We start from the raw sequence: 9,703 nt of genomic DNA on the forward strand, positions 1-9,703 counted from the left end.
CCAGGGACCGAATGTGCATCTCCTGCTTGGCAGGCAGATTCATTTTTTTTGTAAATAATTAACTTTAATTGGAGGATAATTACTTCACAATAGTGTGGTGATTTTTGCCATACATCAACATGAATCAGCCATGGTTACACATGTGTCCCCCTCATCTTCAACACCCCCACCTCCCTCCCACCTCCCACCCCACCCTATCCCTCTGGGTTGTCCCAGAGCAGCGGCTTTGAGTGCCCTGTTTCATGCATTGAACTCACACTGGTCATCTGTTTTACATATGGCAATATACCTGTTTCAGTGCTATTCTCTGAAATCATCCCACCCTCACCTTGGCAGGCAGATTCTTTACCACTGAGCCAGCAGAGAAGCCCATCAGGAGGAGAGAGTGAGTTAATTCTCACCACAGTGAAATGCATAAAAAGAGCTCAATACCATGTCATTGTGGTGTCCCTATTTCTAGAATAAACAAAGGAAAGTTTGGCCCTGAGGGAACTTGCAGTCGATCGAGGGGTTTCAGACAATCCCATGTGATAAGCATGTGTATGTGGGGACCCAGGGACTCAAAAGGAGGGCCCCTCCACCCTTCTTGAGAAGGGCTTTCCAAAAGGCAGGGGTGAGGGAGTTGGGGCCTGCAGGTTGAGCAGAGCTGCCCAGGCAGAGGAGGAAGGAGGGGCTTCAGGAGGTGGGAGGCCCCGTGCAAAGGCTCAGATGTGAGTGCCCCAGGGTGGCTGGAGAGGGGCCACTGGCAGGGCATGGGGAGTGGGTAAAGGCCCCCATCTGAGTCACTGACTCTGGCAATTGAAGGCCTTTGCCAAGGATGTGCCTTCTGCTATGAGTGCAACAATTGCCCTTCACTCTCCTGATTGGCGGGGCTGGAACCTGGCCTCGCAGATACCCTAGGCTTTAGAGCAGGGAGGCCAGTGGGCAGGAACGGGGTGAGGGAGCCGCCCCCACCTGAGAGCTGCGCTGAGCCGCTTCCTGTGACCCGAGTTTCATGGGCACCTGGGAGGGGTCGTCCTGTTGGCTGGCAATTGTCCATCCTCTGCTAACACAGGAGGGAGGGAGAAGGGGCCTGGGTTTTCCCTTTCTCCTGCTCTCAACCTCAGGAAGCAATCTGAGCACACCACAGGGAGTCAGGAAAGCAATCGCCTGCGTGGCCTTGAACCAATCACATCACTTTCTGGAAACTGGGCATCCTTTTCTGTAAAATTATAAGTTTGAAATGAATGGTCCCTCTTTGCACTGGTATCTGAGTCAGAGGAATTTTCTCAGAGCCTGTTTCTTACAAAACCACGGGCACTGTCGTTTGATCCTTGTTTAGCTTTTATTTCTTCAAGGGGGTCGTTTCCTATTCTGCCTTCCCCTTGAGCTCTTAAGAAGCTCTCAAGGCCACTGACAATCAGAGGCCTGCCGCCTGCTCTCAAACTGTCCCCCACGGAGGAAACAGAAACAATGGGAATTGCTTCTCCAGCAGCCCGGGTTCCCGGCCAATGAGAGGTGTCCAAGTTGTTTATCTGGAACTATGGCTGTTCTCCCCAACACCCCCACACCCTCTGCCCCCTCTCCCTCTAGGCTGAGGTTCCCCATGGCCAGGACTGCCAGGATTGGTCAGGACTGGCCAGGAGAGGCCAGCTTCTGGTCTTCGCCCCTTTCCATCAGCCACCTCCCATCCCTGCACCAGGAGTTATCTTATCTTTCCCAAGGCTCAGCTCAAGGCCTCCTCCTCCATGCAGCCTTCCCTGAGCTCTGCTGAATGAATTGGTTCTTCCGGACACAGCAGCAAGTCTTCACCTTGTTTTTTCTGCCCTCTGTTAGAGTTAGCTCTTAACACAGATGATCCCACAGCCTTATGCTTGCATACAAATGGCAACCCACTCCGGTATTCTTGCCTGGAGAATCCCATGGACAGAGGGGCTTGGCGAGCTATAGTCCCCGGAGTAGCACAGAGTCGGACACGGCTGAAGCGACAGTACACACATACAAACGTGCTGGATGAATGTTACTGGTGGGAAAGGCAGGGACAGAAACAGCACAAAGCTCTGTAGGAAGGCTGGTGGTGCATCTGGGACAAAACTGGTCCCTCTTTACTGTTTTCTGGCCAATATAGAACAGAAATCTGTGCCGAGTGCACAGTCTCCAGACACCTCCATGGGATAGCCCTGCTCAGGAACAAGGAGGTAGGCAATCATGAAGTTCTCCTTGTGTGACTCCTGATAGCTCTAGAAACGAACCTGCTGCTGCCCTCAGCTGCCCGTCACCCTGAGCGTGTGGACTGTGTGTGTGAGTCACAGGGAGGGTGGGACCCTGAGTTTCAGTTCAGGGCTCTGGTCACAGGCCTGCCCTAGCTATGACCTGGAAGGGAGTAGAGTTTGTTCCATGCGCTGCCCAGCCTGCCTGACCAGCAGCAGGATGCCCAGAGGGAGTTGGGAGTGCAATAGGAGCCGATGAGTTCAGGGAGGTGAGGGCTGGGGGCTGTGGAGCTGGCGATGGGGATATCCTGCAGGGCTCTTAGTGACAGAAGGCACGGCTGCTGGCTTTGAATAGGTGAGGGTGGGACCTGACTTCTGTGATAAAGTCCCTATGAGGAGGGACTGTCGTCAGCCCATTTCACAGATGAAAATACCAAAGCAGAGATGGTGAGAGACTTGCCTGACCCCTCTCCCTCCCCCACCACCATCAGAGGGTGTCACCTCCATCCCAGAGCCCTGCTCCAGGCCATCCCAAAAGGCATTTGCTTCACTCTCAGCTGCTCCCTCTTCAGGGGGTCTCCCTTGCCGCACTCGAGTCAAGCTCCATGAGAGCTGGGGCTGCTTGCTTCCCGGCTGCATCCTCAGTGCCTTCAAGATGCCTGGTGCACAGGACGAGTTCAATGAGGCTTTGCTGATGAGGGGATAAGGAGAGAGGGAATGCAGACAGCCTGGAGAGGGGCTGCTGGAGCACCTGATCCTGAGTTCTCGCCAAGGCTCGGTAGTCAAGGTTCCCATGGGAATTCCTGGGGGTCTAAGCCAGCCTGGGGGTCTAAGCCAGCCTGCGGTCAGGTGTGTGGGTGTCTGCCTGGGACTTCTCCCCACCCCGCCAAGGCATTGCCCCTCAGAGAGTCAGAGAAGGGCGCTTGGCTGCCTACTGTCATTCATTGATCAGTTTCTTCCGTCTTTCACATATTCAGTCATTCAGCTGTCCACTAAGCATTACCTTCACACCTGTTCTGGGTCGGACACTGCGATAGGAGAGCCTGCAAGTAACCAAGTTCGAGTGTCTGCCCCTTGCATCCTTGGGGGGAGAGACCAAAGGGAAAAACAAATGAGTGTACAACTGCTACGGGAGAAGGACGTGAGGGACCTTGAGAGGGTGGGCAGCCAGGCCTATAGGAGGGCAGGGTGGCCTTGGGGCAGGGGTTCCCACCAGGGAGAAAGCTTTGCAAAGCTGTCAGAAGCAGGGCAGCCTGCAGGAGGTAGGGGGCTCAGAGAAAGGGGAGCCAGCGTGGCTGGAGCACCCAGAAAGGGAGAGGGTGGGAGGGGAGTTCTGGGAAGAGGTGAGAGGCAGGCAGCCAAGGGCCCCCTGGGCCTCAGCAGAGAGGGTGAGTGGAGGAGCTGGTCCTCAGAAGGGATGGGGGGTGGTGGTGGTGGGATCCATGGTTTGGAAAGACCGTCCCCCCCCATTAGCTGCCATGGGGACTGACTGGGCCTGGGTGGACCCTGCCCTGAGGGGCCTTCTGGGTCATTCTGCAGGCCGAGCCTGTGATCAGGGTCCCAGAAGGACAGCGCTCACCGGAGTCTCATTTTTTTTTAAAATTTTTTTCTTTTGTGTGTATGTGTTTAATTGTTTGACAATGTTGTGTTAGTTTCTGCTGTACAGCAAAGTGTCCATGTATCCTCTCTCTCGGTCTTCCCCTGTCCCCATCCCCTCAGGTCATCACAGAGCACCGAGCTGAGCTCTCTGTGCTGTGCAGCAGCTTCCCACTAGCTATCTATTATTTTTTTTTAATGAACTGTTTCGGGTATTCTTTTATTTATTTTATTTGTAATTGGAGGATAATTGCTCTATAATATCGTGTTAGTTTCTACCACACCTCAGCCTGAGTCAGCCGTAGGTAGACCCCTGTCCTCTCCCTCTTGAACCTCCCTCCCATCTCCCACCCCATCCCACCCCTCTAGGTTGTCCCAGAGCACCAGGTTTGAGCTCCCGAACTCACACTGCCAATTCCCACTGGGGATGTATATGTTTCACTGTTGCTCTTTCAACGCATTCATCCCTCCCTCTCCTTTCCCCATTGTATCCACAAGTCTCTACCGCTTCATCTCTATTGCTGCACAAGGCAGTGTCTATACGTCAATGCCACTCTCCCAATTCATCCCATGCTCCCCTTCCGGCTCTGTGTTACACGTCCATTCTCTGCCTCTTCGTCTTTATTCCTGCCCTGCAAATAGGTTCATCAGTACCCTTTTGCTAGATTTGATATGTGTGCATTTTTAGAAGACAGAAGTGGCGGGACTTGCCAGGATGGATGGAGAGGAGAGGAACTGAAAAATTCTCTGGCTTCTGGCCCCAACAACAGGGGAAGTACCATCTGGGGAGGAGGGTAGAAACAGAAAAATGCCGAAAGTCTTTTGAGCTCAAGGCCAAAAGGGCCGTTTGTTTGTTTAATTTGTACAATGCCTATGTGCTGGGCCAGAAATACAATATACACAAAGCAGCCCTAGGTTTTTCTGCCGCAGCCACAGTATTTCCTGCACGGTTGTTGTCTTTTTTTACCTTGGAGCCTGGGCAGTCACATGACTGCCCCCGTCCCTGCCCTTGGCCTCCCAAAGGGAGACAGGGACTCAGTGTACACTCTTCCTGCTGGTCTCTGCTGGCACCGAGTTTGCTTAAAGGCACATTCCAGGCCTGGGGGTGGGAGGGAGGGCAGGGAGGGTTGTTTGTGTGCGTGCACCTGAGGAGGGCCGTGTGGAGGGAAGGAACACATGTAACTCAGTAAAGTCCAGGCCCTGCTGGGTGCTTAATATCACTGTGTTACTTAATGATCTTATAACTGAGCACGACCCTATGGGGCCTCCCCAGGACATGTCTTCCCCCTTATCCTCTGCTTTAGCTCCTCTCTGAAGAGAACAGTATCTGATGCACATTTCCTGAGTTGTTTCTCAGATGTGAAAACCCCCACCACATGGAAGATGCTGACTACATGATGACCGTGAGTACATAGCCCCAGGGCTGATAATGTTAACTCCTGTGACTCCACCCTGTTCCCTCATCATCAGCCAATTGTGCAGGATTTAATCACATACCCTGTGACCCCTGCCCTCACCTGGGTTTTTAAAAAATGCTTTGAAGAAACCCTTTGAGAAGCTTGGGGCTTTTTGGAGCATGAGCTACCCTTCTCCTTGCATGGCCCCACAATAAACCTTTCTCTGCTCCAAACTTGGACGTTTTGGTGTTTGACCTCACTGTACGTCAGGGACATGAACTTGTGCTAATGATATAGATATTGTTGTCTCCATTATTTAAACAAGGAAACAGAGGTGGAGAGGCCTCACAAGCGTGCAGAGTCCTACATGAGACTGCTTAATTCCCATAAATCCAAACCCCACCTTCTTGGTCACATTTTCCTTCCAGGTGGAGACTGACACTCTTTCTGCCCTGTACCCTTTCTTCCCCATCCTCCCACATACCTTATGCTGGATATCCAAGTGATCTTTACAGTCTACAACCCCCTCCCCCAGCACCTTCTCATTGGAGGGCATCTGGATCGCCATGTTGGTTCTCCCCAAGCTCAGGTAGAAGCTCCTTTGTGCGGCTTCCAAAACAATTGGCCCTCACCATGAGAGTGTGTGGACTCCCTGCTCCCTGGAGAAAGGTGTGTCCTGCTTTCTTCCCACCCCATTGCCTGTGTTATGCAATTAAGGGATGCTTCCTCTGGTGTTGTCTCAAGAGGAGGAGGAAGGGGAGAGCCAGCTGTGGGAAGTAGGGTTTGATGGGTCAGGATGGGAGGGCCTCAGGGGTCTAAGAGAGGATGTCCCTTGGGGAGCCTGCCATGTGGACTTTGGCACCAACAGCTTCAGCAGCTGCTGAACCCAGCATAACTCTGTGTGCTGGACCCAGATGTACCATGCATGAATTCTTTTAAACCGCCAAGGATTTAGATTCTTGAAAGGGCTTTTGTTTTATTAACATTTATTGTTTGTCTTCTGAATATTTTAGTCACTGAAGATTTGAATGAAGGAAAAGAGGAAAATGAAAAACATTGGTAATTCACGAGCCAAAGAAACTAGAGTGGGCTTTTGCCCGATCACTCCAGGTCAAGTCTTCAGCAGCATTGTGTGAAGTGATTGTGTGGCCTGCACCATAATCTATTATTATCACTTATTTAGGAAGTCTCCAACTATCTCTTTGAGAAAAATCTTTGCAAAGTGTTTTCCAAATGGTGTGACACTGTGGTGTGCCACGAAGCATGAAAAACCAAAGACTAAGGGGATACATAATCCACTCCAGTGTTCTCGCCTGGAGAATCCCAGGGATGGGGGAGCCTGGTGGGCTGCCATCTATGGGGTCTCACAGAGTCAGCCACGACTGAAGCGACTTAGCAGCAGCAGCAAAGGGACACACTTCCTTGGAGCTACTGTTTATGTGATGATGGAGGCATTTTTCAACCCCTGTAGAAAGGATGCATTGCTTGATAAATGATGCTGGGACAATTTGCTATTTATATACATGTGTGCTCAGGCGTGTCCTACTCTTTGTGACCCCTTGGACTGTAGCTCACTAGGCTTTGTCCATGGAATTCTCCAGGCAGGAATATTGGAGTGGGTTGCCATTTCCTTCTCCAGGGGATCTTCCTGACCCAGGGATTGAAACCGAGTCTCCTGCATTATAGGGAGATTCTTTACCGGCTGAGCCACTCCACTTTTAGATTCTTTTCCAATGTAAATCATTACAGAACACTGAATGGAGTCCTCAAAATGAGATATCATGTCAGACCCACCAGTGGCTATAAGCAAAAAGGTAGATAATAACAAAATTGTTGAAAATGTGGAGAAATAGAAACCCTCATACATTTTTGGTGGGAATGCAAAATGGTACAGACACTATACAAAACAGTTTGGTGACTCCTTGGAATGTTATACATGGAGTTGCCGCATGACCCAGCAATTTCACTCACAAGTATATACCCTTAAAAAAGTGAAAACGTATGTCCACACAAAACATGTGGACTTCAGCATCACAGTTATCCAAAATGTAAATAAAACCCAAGTGAAGATTAGAGCAAAGAAAGATAATGTAGCAGGGTGTTCTTTTGCCAGTATTGGAACATCACCCTGAAAGAACTGACAGTTATGAACGGACTGGTTTAGCCAGACGTGGGGAACAGTAGGCTAAACTGAAGAGGAATTATGCCAAAGAACTACTGCTGGAACTGGCTTCACTGCAGACTTCCTTTGTTCCTTTGGATGAAGCTATTAAGATAATCAATAGGTGTGTAAATGTCATTGAACACGTCATCATCCCCCAGATTGAATGTACCATTGCTTATATCATCACAGAATTGGATGAGAGAGAAGAGTTCTGCAGGTTAAAGAAAGTGCGCACAGGTGTTAAGTCATTTTAGTAGTGTCCAACTCTGTGCAACCCTATGGACTATAGCCTGCCAGGCTCCTCTGTCCATGGAGATTCTCCAGGCAAGAATACTGGAGTGGATTGGCATGCCCTCCTCCAGGGGATCTTCCCAACCCAAGGATTGAACCAGTGTCTCTTATGTTTCCTGCATTGGCAGGTGGGTTATTTACCACTAGTGCAAAAATACAGAAGAAGAAAAATATTCTTAAGAAAAAATCTGAGAAGGACTTGGAGCATTGAAGTGCAGCTGAGAGGTGATGGAGCCTGCTAATCTCTTGGCTGAAAGAAAAAGATAAGGACCTTCTGTTTGAATAAGCTTTCCTGCTCTGACTCTTTCAGAAGGCCTAACATGACATGGAACAACAGACTGGTTCCAAATAGGAAAAGGAGTATGTCAAGGCTGTGTATTGTCACCCTGCTTATTTAACTTATATGCAGAGTACATCATGAGAAATGCTGGGCTGGAAGAAGCACCAGCTGGAATCAAGATTGCCGGGAGAAATATCAATAACCTCAGATATGCAGATGACACCACCCTTATGCAGAAACTGAAGAGGAACTATAAAGCCACTTGATGAGAGTGAAAGAGGAGAGTGAAAAAGTTGGCTTAAAGCTCAACATTCAGAAAACGAAGGTCATGGCATCTGGTCCCATCACTTCATGGGAAATAGATGGGGAAACAGTGTCAGACTTTATTTTGGGGGGCTCCAAAATCACTGCAGATGGTAACTGCAGCCATGAAATTAAAAGACGCTTACTCCTTGGAAGAAAAGTTATGACCAACTTAGATAGCATATTGAAAAGCAGAGACATTACTTTGCCAACAAAGGTCCGTTTAGTCAAGGCTACGGTTTTTCCAGTGGTCATATATGGATGTGAGAGCTGGACTGTGAAGAAAGCTGAGCGCTGAAGAGTTGATGCTTTTGAACTGTGTTGTTGGAGAAGACTCTTGAGAGTCCCTTGGACTGCAAGGAGATCCAACCAGTCCATTCTGAAGGCGATCAGCCCTGGGATTTCTTTGGAAGGAATGATGCTAAAGCAGAAACTCTAGTACTTTGGCCACCTCATGCGAAGAGTTGACTCATTGGGAAAGACTCTGATGCTGGGAGAGATTAGGGGCAGGAGGAGAAGGGAACAACAGAGGATGAGATGGCTGGATGCCATCACTGACTCGATGGACGTGAGTCTGAGTGAACTCTGGGAGTTGGTGATGGACAGGGAGGCCTGTCGTCCTGCGATTCATGGGGTCACAAGGAGTCGGACACGACTGAGCGACTGAACTGAACTGAACTGAACATGACACCATCTTAATCATGGTGTGTAGGTTAGGTGTGTGTGGCTATTTATTTTTGGCCTAAGGCTTTACAATTTCCCTAGATGTCCATTTATGGAATTACCTTTGCAGGATCATATTCAACAACCATTTATCACCAGTGAGAACTTGCCCAGAAACTTGCAGAATTTGTTCTGCACAAGTGTCACCCTACTTCACTTACCAATCTGTTGGAACTGATTTGCTTACCAAACATGTTAAGAAATTCCCCTTAGGAAACAGCAGTGGTCTCAGGCCAACACACACAGGCCAGCAACTGCTGGAAACTCTTTGTTCCTACGTACTCACACACTTTGGCACCACACCCTGAGACTGCTACAGCCACTCTTGTGTTTGTTACTGTGGGACTTGTCTCCTCAAGCTTCATGAAAACCTTCACTTGTTTTTCCTTGAGTAACAGGCCTCTGTCTTGTCTGTCATGGGAACAGTTCTGTGAATTCACATGTGACTATGGTGTAAACAATAAAATGAATTAAAATGAAAAAAAAATTGTAGCAGCTCTGGATACTGACACACATTCACACAATTTATGTATCTGTTTCACCACTGATGGACATTTGGTGGGTTGTTTTAAGCTATTACCAATAATCTTTGCAAAAATATTCTTGTACGCATCTGAGTTAAATATTCTTGTACGCATCTGAGTTTTCTAGTCCACTATTACTATAGTAGACTACTAGTCTACTATAAACCAAACTGCTGTTTTTATAATGACTGATGCTATGACTGTCAGAGACTCTACTTTGAGTCATTGCTTTCTCA

The 9,703-nt window shown here is 49.1% G+C and overlaps 1 pseudogene; it reads left to right on the forward strand.

Annotated features, from left to right (window-relative positions):
• Positions 7,132-7,923, forward strand: LOC102179031 (annotated as a pseudogene).

The sequence above is a fragment of the Capra hircus genome, chromosome 16, assembly GCF_001704415.2.
Source record: "Capra hircus breed San Clemente chromosome 16, ASM170441v1, whole genome shotgun sequence".
NCBI lineage: Eukaryota > Metazoa > Chordata > Mammalia > Artiodactyla > Bovidae > Capra > Capra hircus.